The following is a 12,222-nucleotide window of genomic DNA, read 5'->3' as shown; positions in this document are numbered from 1 at the left end:
TGCCGCTATGTTCGGTGTGGCATTTTTATGCCTCAAATATTCATTTAATGTGTTCAAGCCTGGACCTTTCACGCTAACTGCTATTCGATTTTACTATTGATAATCACAGGTATGTGATACTTGGTTTATATTTAAATTTGGTGACGATTTATTCCCGTATGTTACGGTCGATGGCGTACATCTTTCCGCTCCGTCATACGATGTGCTTGGATGAATGTATTTGTGGTCTTGTTGTTATGATTGAAAAAGGGTCTCTGTGGTTATGATTTGGTACACTGCGTGCTTTAATACTGCGTGATCCTCGTGATGTGCCCCTTGTCTCGACCGCAGGAGACACCAATCCTGGTTGTACGAGGCGCAACAAGCCAGTGATGTGAATAAAGTAATGTCCAATTCTGACCTTATGTGTAATTGCACGCCGCACGCAAACATTTGAGTAATTGAGACCCACTGATAATGACCGTGGAGTCACAATTTATGGTTTGTATTTGACCACGAAATCTGAACGGCCGTTCGTGTTTTATTTTCCCGATACCCTCATTGTGTGTGCGTGAATGTGGTATGCATGTGAGTTCGAATGTGTGGGAGAGGAAAGGTTGATATGCCGGTTGACCTGTTGTATTTGTCTTTCAAATTCTGCGCCTTGTTTGGTTTTCAGCGCAGAGCTATATTTATTTATTATTCATGGCTGATGCTCAGCTTGAGTACCCGCCATGTTGGTTTCATATTTGCGCATGGGCGTACCTATTGTATTCTTTGGGTCTTGTCTTGGCTTTGATTGGTCCATGGAGGCTGTGCTCAGTCTCATCTGCCGTTATTCTTATCTGCCTTTTGTTCTCCGGCACGGCTTATTGTTATGCGAACTTTTCGCATTGTTAGTTGCCTAATGAATACATGATGCAGTGCCTTGGATATTTGAATCTCGGTAAAACGGGCGACCTGGTTGAATAGTTTATGATGGAAGGAAGCTGCTGGTATTGTAATAGCGATGTGTCGAGGAGCAGTGAGCATTTTAAATTACGTATCATTTTTTTTTGAAGAGTATTAGTGAGTTTTCACGCCATGTTTCAACTATGTGAGAAAGAACAAGGTACGTCCATCAGTAATACGATGAATTTCCCTATTTATTTTGTGTGATTTTCTTTTCTTGCTTTAATTTTTCTCTCATATTTATTTAATAAATCCCCTGGTTTAAACCATTTCTTCTTTTATTTCTAATAGATGTAGTCTTGCCCTTGTTACCTGATTACAAGGGGGGGTGTTCAGCTCAGGGTTATGTATGCGCCTTGCCCAGTCGACACGATCCGGGCCTCAAATATTGTTCCCCATGAATATTTCACTAAGTTATTGCTTGGATCGCTGATTTATGTAGTGATAGATGGGGAGGGTGTGGCTCAAGATTTCCCTGAGATTTGGTCGAATTTAACCGGGGCTGCGCCTGAAGAAGGTGGGCACGCCGACTCAGCCGAAGCCGCTAGTCACTTTTGATTATAGGTGGAGGTTGCACCCGAAGTTGAGCAGGAGGGAGTGCTTTTAGAATTCGGGCAATTCTTGGCAATATGGGAAAAAGCGCTGCATTTCAAACAGCCTCGAGATGGCCCTGCTCCATTCTTTGCCCCGGTGGATTTGATCAAAGGGCACTTGTTGCGGAGATGGTCTGCAGACCCACAAGCATAACATTTGCGGGTAACGATGGTTCGGCGAGATGGAGGCCGAAGATTACTTAAAGAAGGAGGGGGCTCCCTCGCCACACGTAGTGTGTTCGCATATTTAACTCCCTCGGCGGAGACAGCCATAGCTTCTAATTCGGCAAAAGATTGCGGACGCGACGCAAAACACAAGTATGACATGTAAGATGGTGAAATTCCTTCCACAATGGCCTGTACAATTTGATCTTCAAGGAAATGTAAAGCAAATACCCTAGTGTAAAATTTAATATCTTGGATGAAGTCGGCAAGATTTTCATCCAGTCGCTGTACTCTATAATAGTACTTCTGTATTAGAGATGACCTTGCCCTAGCTGGAATGAAGTTTGCTAATAGATGTGCGTGGAAGTCTTCTATAGAGGATTGATCAGCAATGGCCCTTACTATTTTGTCAGAGAGAACACCAATGGAATAGGGATAAATAATCTGCAAAATTTGACACTGAGAAAGAGAAAATACAAGAGCCTGATCTTGGAACTCAACTAAAAACCTTAGGAATGAAATAACATCACTGGTGGAGTTAACCGAAAACTTAGAAATACCCCTGAGCAACATTGCTAATGGCTGAGGCAAACTAATAAACCCGGGTGACATAGTAGGTAAAGGCCTAAGGGGCGGAGAAGCTATTTCAGAGAGTGCATTATTCAAAACAAAGGGTGGAATGGATGTGCTCCGACCTGACTCAGTTTCCAAAGGGGCAGATGTTTGTTGGGCTCCTACAGATTTCCTACTTTCTTCCCCCGTGGGAGAATGCTCCTCGCTAACTACGTTTACCAGAGTGGGTTGGTCGGTTGTGGGGGGTAATGCCCCAGTTAACAATAGGCAAACCTTACTGGACAATTTAGAAAGGTTTTCGAGAACAGCACTAGCCTCGTTCCCTTGAATGCCATTTAACTTCAGAGACAATAGATCAGTAACCCTATTGTAAAAATGGAACAATCTAGCTTGCACACGCTTAAGTTGATTAGGTGATGGATCACCCCCTTCAAAAATACTAACTACAGATGCTAGCTCAGTAGCATTGTCAGTGATCGTGGAGAGAGCGTCGTCAAAATCGTTTTCCCCAAAGATGGGGATACTAATCGGTAAATCAAGAGAATCTTTAAGCTTGGTGGTATCGGCCGCAACCGTGCTTCCAGATTGAACATTTCTAAAAGTTAATTCATAAATTAATTCCTCCTTACGCAAATAGCCGGGATGGAGGACATCGCAAGGGCCGGACATGATGCAAAAGATTGACAGATGTAGAAAATAAGAAAGAAAATTCCAGCGGCGGAGAAAATTGTTAGAGTTCAAAAAAGCAATGTTTAGCCGTCAAAAGGGGCTAAATTGAGACCCACTCAACCACGCTCTGCTACCACTTGTTACCGTGTTTTGGTGGATCAGCAGAGGTGAAAGAAGGTGCGCGCTGGAATGGGTCTAACTACAAGTCCGAAAGATGAATTTAAAATTTAAATGAAGGTTATATTTTCAATAGACAACAAGATTTAACAGTTTTTCACTTGGGGAAATAACAATGAATATTCAGGTACAATAATAATTTTACAAGCGAAAACACAAGTTAAGGTGTCTTTACAAATCCTGGGCTTCGAGCCCCAATTTGACAATCCTTGAGCTTACGGCTCCCAACCACAAATTACCAAAGGGCAGAAAACCCCTAATTACATGGATTACATGGAACACTTGCTCCCACCTCGTAATGTCAAGCCTCCTAGAGGCACCATTCAAAATACGAGAAAGAGCTGACCCGCTCTCAATCGTCCAAGCCAATTAAAGGCAATAACAGATTATTACACTGAACTGCCATCAAGGCACAACTTATAATGGAACAGGGGTATCTCGTACACAATCTACTGGGCCTTCGAAGGAAGGAAAACAAAAACGGGTTAAGTTAATGGCCCAAAATATTAAGCTGAATGGAGGCGAGAACTTGCACTCATACATGTAAGCTTGTTAAAACCTAAGTGGCGCTAGGCCGATACACAGGGGCTATTCCCACACTAGGGAGGTGACTCGTATAAGAAAAATAATTTAACACATTAATGAAGATAAGAAAATCGGTTATGAAAACCTAGTCACCTCAAATCCAAATTGAAGGGGAGCTCGAGAGGGTAAAGTACTCTCTATCCCCGATTTACAGTTAAAGTAATAAGAAAATGTTTACGTAAGTCGGCACAAAGTTACATTTTTAAACAGGTAGGATACTTTGAAAAGTTTCGAACCTTCCCTGGGGGTTAAACTGCTGAGCAAAATGAAATAAATGTGTGAAAAGGCCATTACCTTTGCTGAAGAGCTGCTGCTCGAAGGAAGAGGCGCTACCCGCCCCCTGCTATAGTTCCATACACTACGCAAGATGTTGTTGAGGTGGCGACGAGCCATGAAAATTAGCAGTTTTTAAACCCTCATGGAAGATTCGATACCTTTCATGAATAATTAAGACACACCCCCAGGCGTTTATTGGTTGCCCAAAATTTACACATTATAATTGGAGAAGAAGGACACTATTGGTCCGAAATTAATTAAAGAAATTCGGGATTGGCTAAGTTCAAAACTGGCGGAAAGAAAGATTAATATTGCCAACCCATAGATGAAAGAACAAAATTTAGTAAATACCAAAACTTCTGAATACAACATTTCTTCAAGAAAAGTTCCTTCACTTCGCACCAGGGTGCATGATCATAGTTTGTGGTAGAGACATCCGTTAGAGAATGTCCAGACTTCTTGACCACCGAAAAATAAAACAATTCGAAATACACACAGTGACATCTTCTGAGAAACAGTTGAGTTGATTCGGTTTTTAAAGTTCAGAGTTTCTCCAGTAAAGGAGTACTTTAAGGCGGAACATTCAAATGTGCGGCGTATAGGTGTACCAACCGGTACGCAGTGTATGGGACCCTCACCAGGATTACTTGATTCAAGAACTGGAAAAAAATCCAAAGTAAAGCAGCTCGATTTGTTCTGGGTGATTTTCGATAAAACATAAGCTTTACAAAAGTGTTGCAAAGTTTGGGCTTGGAAGATTTGAGAGAAAGGAGACGAGCTGCTCGATTAAAGGGTATTTTCCGGGCTGTCAGAGAAGAGATGGCGTGGAAGCACATCAGTAGACGAATAAGTTTGATTGGTGTCTTTAAAAGTAGGAGAGAACAAAATATAAAGATAAAGTTGGAATTCAAGTGGACGAATTGGAGTAAATATTCGTTTATAGGAAGGGGAGTTAGGGATTGGAATAACTTACCAAGGGAAATGTTCAGTAATTTTCCGATTTCTTTTTTTTTATTTTTTAAGAAAAGGCTAGTAAAACAACAGATAGGGAGTCTGTCACCTGGGCGACTGTCCTAAATGCGGATCAGTAGTGATTGTATGATTGATTCACTGTAACTGCCGATGACGATGATAATGAGACTGTGTGATAATTTTTGCTCAAAAGTTTTGAAATGTTATTCGTGTTGAATTGTTCCTTTGCAGCCTACAATAAATCCTGTAACGGTGATGTCTTCCAGGTTCTACTGTTTTCTAGAAATAATTCGCTGAGGGCACATGAATGCTTTATCTGTTTCAAAAAAACGGTGACTCCATATGTGGGAAACAAGACAAACTTTACCAGAAAATTCAAACCTTTCTAAATATCCTTGATATTTTCACACCACACACTATTTAAGTAGACCTCTTATTTAAGCATAAACTAATTTAACACAATCATGTATTTATATGGTTAAAATGTAAACTATGTTTCGAGCTGCCCGTCTTTAGCACTGAGATGGGCTGTTATTGATCAAATTCTCGCTGAATACACTTTCCATTATTCTTATATTATGTACTAGAGTAACGTGAAAGAAACAGCGTGTATTGAGCACATGTACTTATCATATACCGTACTGATATAGGCCTGCATCCCAACTAGCAATTTACTCACAGAAAGTCTTCACTTACAATCATCACCTTTATTTTCTAAGGATCTAAGAGCACTGTAGATATAAAGTTCATTTGACGACAAATATTTGTTCACCAACTTAACGACATCCCTGAGTTTTATACAAGACCTTGTAATTTTGCTTGCAACAAAAATGAGGTAGTTCCTGGAGCGACATTATTTATGAACAAATTCAAAGAGTGGGTCAACTGCCATCGCATTGTATCGCACAAACTAATGATTGGAGTGACAACATTTTTGCACACTAAATCTGATTATTTTAGTGCAGTATGAAACCTTCAATGATAGAATTTCACCAAAGAAATTGAACCCTCCCTTGTTTTTGTATCGGTCCTTCCAAATCTTATTAATTTCAACCAGCAATTGCTGATCTTTTTAAGTTTCGAATAGAACTGTAGGATCGATGATAACGCCAATTCTCTTGTCTTTACCATTTACCAGGATGACAAATACTTTCCTTTGTAGCAACACAGAGGACTGCCTCGTAGAACTCGAAGTTTCGAATACCCAGGAATGAAGCTTCCTTGCTTCCGATCAGACGATCGCTTGTATTCCACAAGAGATCCCTATAGTTTCAGCAGCAATGAAATGTCGTATGGCTTTTAGTGCCGGGATATCCCAGAACGGGTGTTTCAGCAGCCATGAACATGTATAAGACTGCTTGTGCAATTCTTAATCAAACACTCCACCTTTACAATACAATATAAATTGTCTGTCTTTATTAAGACGACATTAAAATTCGATAAATATTTCGTCCTTTATCCGGACATCTTCAGCCGGAAAATAAATGTACAGAACTAAAAATTGTAACAAGGATATTGAACTGTTTACTATTAAAAAATCAATGACGATTGCATCCAGCTAAAATGCGACGTTTGAAATGTCACATCATAAGAGTGTTAAAATATCAGTGAATTTTAAATAGCACAGAGTAAGGGGAGTCAGTCTGTGTGATTAATAAATACTTGATACACTCGTTGTTAATAAAGACAGACAAGTTATATTGTATTGTAAAGACCATGGAGAATTGCACAAGTAGTGACTTACAACAATACGGGCTTTGTGATGAGGTTTATTTCATGTAATGTATAAGATTGTATACCTCATCATAGTGTCCAGAGTAGGAGACGTTCTCACTTCTTTCTTGGAGATGTAATTTGACATAATGTTCACTCAGAAGACCACCGTATACGCAGAAGTATGCCGATAGTTTATGGTACGAAAACGGTATAAAGCAAAGGATTCAGCAACGAATGAAACTCCTTACCTCCACTAAAATAATATTAACTAAATCATCACCGGTCGATTCCTTTATAGATTTATTTTGCTCCTAAATTTGCCCTTTCTTTTTACATTTTCTATCTTCGTTTGCGAGGCAAGTAACTGAAGAGAAAAGACCAACGTTTTCAACATGACTAGTATAAATGTAAATAAAGGTATTTTAGTTTCATCAGTATGACTTTTACTTACATTCTATGTTGGAGTTGAGTTTGAGTTCACCTTATTTGCACACTTTCCTGTACTCTTCCGCAAGGAAATATTTACTTTGTAAATACATTTATTAACTTCCATTCTTCGTTCCGGAAACATAACTCACATCAATCTTCAACGAGATACCATTTATACACACAGAGATAGGAGAGGGTAAATAATCCACAAATACATTTAAAGTCAGAGATGTAGATTAGTGAAAGGCGGCAGTAGATATTATCCCAGTGTTCTAGAATAAGTCAACACTTCCGTATGTACCTCAAATACACATCCCCGTTTGTGGAATAACGTTCATTCATAAACTTTAAATTATATGTATGAAAAAATGTTTATTAATCTTTGTGAAAATTAATGTGAAGGAATCTGTTTAATTCTCGAACCGCTACAACTAATGAAACCAACTCTCCTTAATACTTTGCATATCCTCCTCTGGCCCTAAAAAATCTCTATCCGTTTACGCTTTCAGTCCACCAATACACACAACTTTTCCCCTGTATCTTCATCACAGTATCACAAACTAGGTTTCTTTGGCGAAAAGTCCATTTTTATCAGTATGTATTTGCAAAAGTCCCACGAGTATTCAATAGAATTAATTTCGGAGGAGTTTCCAGGCCAAACGAAAACTTGAATCCAAGATTCGTTGACGAATCCCATCACCTTCCTGGAAACATGAGAGCTGGAGCGGTCCTGCTGGAAAACAGTCCCTTCTTCACGACATACTGCAGATCTGGCGACGCTTTCCTCCGCAGTATTTATATATATTTATCAATACTTATTATCCGTTGACAAAAATACAAGGAACCGGTACTTTTATCAGAGAAATGCCCCGAAGTGCCATTGCCTACAAAGCGAACGCTGCTCAGCCCAAAGGCCTGTAGGTTATGAGCTGCTTTGAGGTCAGCAAGACGAATCCTCTCGGCCGTTAATCTTGGCTTCCTGGACTGGATGTGCCATATCACCCTCAGATGGCTCCTCAATTCAAATCACGTTGGGTGAGTGGACCTCGAACCATATCCAGGTAAATTCCCGGACTTGGCCTGGAATCGAACACCGGATTCCGTTCAAGGAGTGAATAAAATCCACGTCACACAAGATGCATAAATAATCATTTATCACCATTACAGGAATATCATTTCTATGGAAATAAATATGTTAAGCAAGATTATGTATAGCTTTTAAGAATTGTTAGCATAATGCTTATGTTGTTACAGTAAGTTGGCCAATGTTCCGTTCGGTACTTACCTGTGTATCATAATTGTATGTCTTTTGAGGTATATTAAGAAGGCCACTATGAATAAGAGGTAATGGATTGGAAGGGGGACATATTAGATATTTTCGTTAAATAGACGAACATGAGGTTTCAGTTATGAGATCTTAGGTATGAGTTGACATATTAACAGTTGAGTAGTGACATCCGTGATTTAACACTGCATTAGGCGCGCCTTAAAAGTAGCACAAGTGCTCAGGTCGTATCTGAAAAATGCATTAATTCAGACCATCTACACAACACCTATATAATTTGTGGAAGGCAGAAACCAACATAAAATGCACTTTAAGGTTTATTTACAACGTATCCATTGATATATTAGAGAGTACACTGGCATATTTGAAACAATTAAACTAATTATCTGATTGTTCTTTCCACAGTCTTCAGGATCCTGATATATTAATGTTACTGTACCTTTCCAAGGCATCAGTACATGAACCAATTACCATTGTTCATAAATATGACGTTAGAATGTTGCACCATCGGTGAGCCTCGAACTCAGCCCGGTTTGTCGAAGCCTCACCCTCCCCTACTAGAATAATTCGCTAGCCGAGTCGATATCGAATTTTCGGGTCTGTGGAATGTCCGATGGGGCGGTAAGTTCTTTAGTAATAGTCTCTATAGTAGGGGGAAAAGTTAATTATGAGAGGAATACCATTTCATTACTAATGAGAAGAGAGACAATATCTTGTATAACAAATTTTTACTTATACTAGTGAAACACATTATTTACATGGGTATGCCATACAAACACTTTACATACAGTAATTTGGGTGATCTTGACGTTTAAATGTTCGGTAGTCCCTTTTCTACACTTCATCATACGTTCATTTATTCAACTTAAGAGGCGTTCCCTCTCGAACTATTACACTATCTCAGACTTAGAGAGGCGTTTTCTCTCTAATTATTTCACTTTACACTTACACTAATCACTTTACACACAAATCTATTCAACATAGGCATACCCTGCTGTAATTCTGTTTGTTTGTCGAGAATTAATATATTCAAACTATATCAGGTTGTGATATAGGCCTACGAACACATATGAACTGAAATGTACGATGGTTGCTTGTGTGTACACTCCCAAGCCTTTGAAAGTCGTGTTACAACACTCCCCTATGTTAATCATTGCCGAATAGGCAATATAATAAACACGCTCATTTCATTAGGATTTTTATCAATACACATGACACGACAGTATTCACACAACGTTGCTACCTATGGACAAGCACTTAGCGACTTCAATACCAAAACATTATAAACATAGCATTATAACACTTCCTGCAAGAAAAGGGGCAAGAACAAATACATTTCACATACACACAATGAACCACAGGTGGCCTTAGTCACCTGCCGCTTGTGACAGTAAGCTTTACTGTCTCCTGCAATGAACTCAGGACCTTCTGAGACAGGGTATATCTGACCTGGAATTCCCTACACGCTGTGAATAATTAAAGAAATAAATTGGAGGGGTCCTTCATTTAATGCTCATCTGGAATCACCGCGACGTTGATAATACTTAAATCAATGCACGTAATCGTTGCACCGAGAGGCACGAAATAGCTACTTGTATCTGTTTACTTTCAGTGTAGAAAACACTTTTCTTCGTCCCTACAGCCAGGCTCGTAAATCTATTCAGCTGATGGCCTTCCAAGACCCATTTCTAAAGGGCGGCCACTGGGCCGCCTTCATACAATGACTTCGCGGTAAACGACCCTCCTTTCTTTTTCTCGAGCCACAATGGCCTCACATTCAATATCGGCTATGTCCGGCCGTAATTAACATATTCACAACACGCGATCCACTTCGTGTACATTACTAAAGAGTTCCAAGGGAACTTCACATTTTTATCTCACAGTATATATCACGGCTATGGCCTACTCACTCGTTTCGTTTCCCCTCTCGATACCTCGAATACCGTGCTATTTATTGATGAGCTCCTGCCACACGGGTCCAAATTAACTTGCGCATTCGCGAACTAATTAATTAACGATGTAATATACCCACTGTCTCGATGCCTTCTTCCAGGTGCCTTAGATACTAATTAGGAGGGATCTCTACCAGGTGAAGAGCACAAAAAAAAGAATTACTGAAAAATCTTGATGACTGGTATATGCTATGGAAAGACGATAACTGGAGACATTTTTACAGAATATTTAAGCCTTCTCTACTTGACAGCGCTTCACACTTAATTAAGCCAAGGTCTTTATAATTACGTCATGCATTATCGAACCCTTATACAAGGATGGAAGTAAGATATGGTCGTCCCAAAACCATGATGAAAGTATTCTATAAAAGACTCAAATAAAAATGAAATTATAATTATTATCCCTCTGAAATGGCGTGCTTGCAGTCTACGTTACATCTAAGTGAAAAATCTACATATTTACAATGGGACACGACCTTCAAAGATATAAATACTTGGAAATGTACTCAGCCTTCTGGATACCACGTTCACAGCTTTACAGGAGGGCACACCATGGGCTTAAGCTGCTTTCATCACGTCAGCGGCGATGTGAAGACCTTTGATGACCTCCCGGCAAATCACGAACATGACGGCTTGATCTGGTATGACGTTCTCGACGTTCTCTGCTACACCAGGCGAAGACATCTAGGCGTCTGGTTCTCTCTAATATACAGGCAAAATTCTGGCATTCAGCTGGACGTCGGCGTTCACTCCGGCGTTCTCGTAGACATGTAAATGAGGGGAAATTATCTCAAGTGAATGCGTTAGTTTATTACACATCACGATTTAAATATATGGTTGGATATAGTCATTAGCACGAGCATTCCAACACAATGTCGGTACTGTCCCAGAGGCCCGACATTAATCCCTTCTCATTTATCTATTCTTCTTGTAGGCAGCTATTATAGGCCCAGAAATTTCACTAGTTTCCCTAGAAACGACAGTGGTTAGGCCACTAATGTATTAGCATTCTCGTATTCATGATACTAGCTCAGGCCTGTTCTAATGCACTTAGCCGTGAGTCGAGCTCTCAACTGCACTACGGATTACTTTAACGTGGCACTGTCCTCAATTAGGTCGACAGTGAGTCGTTCACTGACTTTCTTGGTAATTCATATTTATATCAAGCACGTTCGCTCCACACACTTCGCTAAGTACGTCCCTATATATGTTAACTGAGCCGTATTAACTTAGACACATAGGAGGCTCGATGTACGACCTTTTCTACACACGGACATCGGTTATTGCGGTTTCGTACCGTTCCTATTTTATAAATTTGCGGCACACTGTACACGCTAACATCTCACTCAGAGGGTGATTATTTCCACATATATTCACAGACTTTAATGAATCACTGCATTACACTGCTCAAATTACAAGATTATTTCTTCACAAACGACTCACACACAAACCACGACGAAATACTACCGTACTGGCGTTACACTGAAAATGCACTGGATGGTGACTGTTCTTCAGCTCGTTCCTATATAGGCGAGCTGTCGGGATGCTGAGAGAGGGGGGGAAAATGCAACCCTTTCTCACACGATGGTCCGTTAATACGCAACGTAGCGTGACGAACAGGATATCAAATTGTAGCTCTGGTATTCCCATTTCCACTGAATGAATGTTATTAAAATAACTTCGTAGATTCTCAAGCAATCTTAAAAGCGTCCTTTTGTCTCTGGCGGTGTATGATGACGAGCACAGGGGATTCCTTGTGTTCGCTGTCACGGTTAGGGTCCAACATCTGTTAGTCATTAAGACGCGCCCTTGTTTACAGCGTAGTTACCGCTCTGTCAGTTAAGTAGAGCACTTCTCGGTCTCATAATTATGCGTAAAATTCCCTGATTCAAATGAATGT

Source organism: Anabrus simplex, chromosome 1 (assembly GCF_040414725.1).
Source record: "Anabrus simplex isolate iqAnaSimp1 chromosome 1, ASM4041472v1, whole genome shotgun sequence".
Classification (NCBI taxonomy): Eukaryota; Metazoa; Arthropoda; class Insecta; order Orthoptera; family Tettigoniidae; genus Anabrus; species Anabrus simplex.
This window is presented reverse-complemented; position numbering follows the sequence as displayed.